Here is a 368-nt window from a genome sequence, read left to right on the forward strand (position 1 = left end):
CACAGCTGCGATACAAACCACCAGCGAGAACCGCTGGGGCGACCGAGCAGCAGACGGCGTCGCGGCGCCGAGCGCCGGGCGGCGGCGCATCCTCAACGCACACAGTCCTCAATCGGACCAGCACACTGAAGATGTCCACCGCGCTTCGCACCGGGCCCGCGAGGACCTACTTTGGCCGCACGGCGCCGCGCGCAGGGTGCGCCGGCGCGCAGCTGCGACGCCTGCCGCGTCCGTCGGCCGGCGCGCCTGCCACTGGCCGCCCCCACCAGCCGGCTGTAGCGCGTGCGCCCACGCACCGCGCGGCCAGCACGCCGGGAGGCGCCCCCTCACCGGCCGGGGACGGTCCCACCCAGCCACCGCCGCGTATC

The sequence above is a fragment of the Schistocerca piceifrons genome, unplaced genomic scaffold, assembly GCF_021461385.2.
Source record: "Schistocerca piceifrons isolate TAMUIC-IGC-003096 unplaced genomic scaffold, iqSchPice1.1 HiC_scaffold_987, whole genome shotgun sequence".
In the NCBI taxonomy this organism is placed as follows: Eukaryota; Metazoa; Arthropoda; class Insecta; order Orthoptera; family Acrididae; genus Schistocerca; species Schistocerca piceifrons.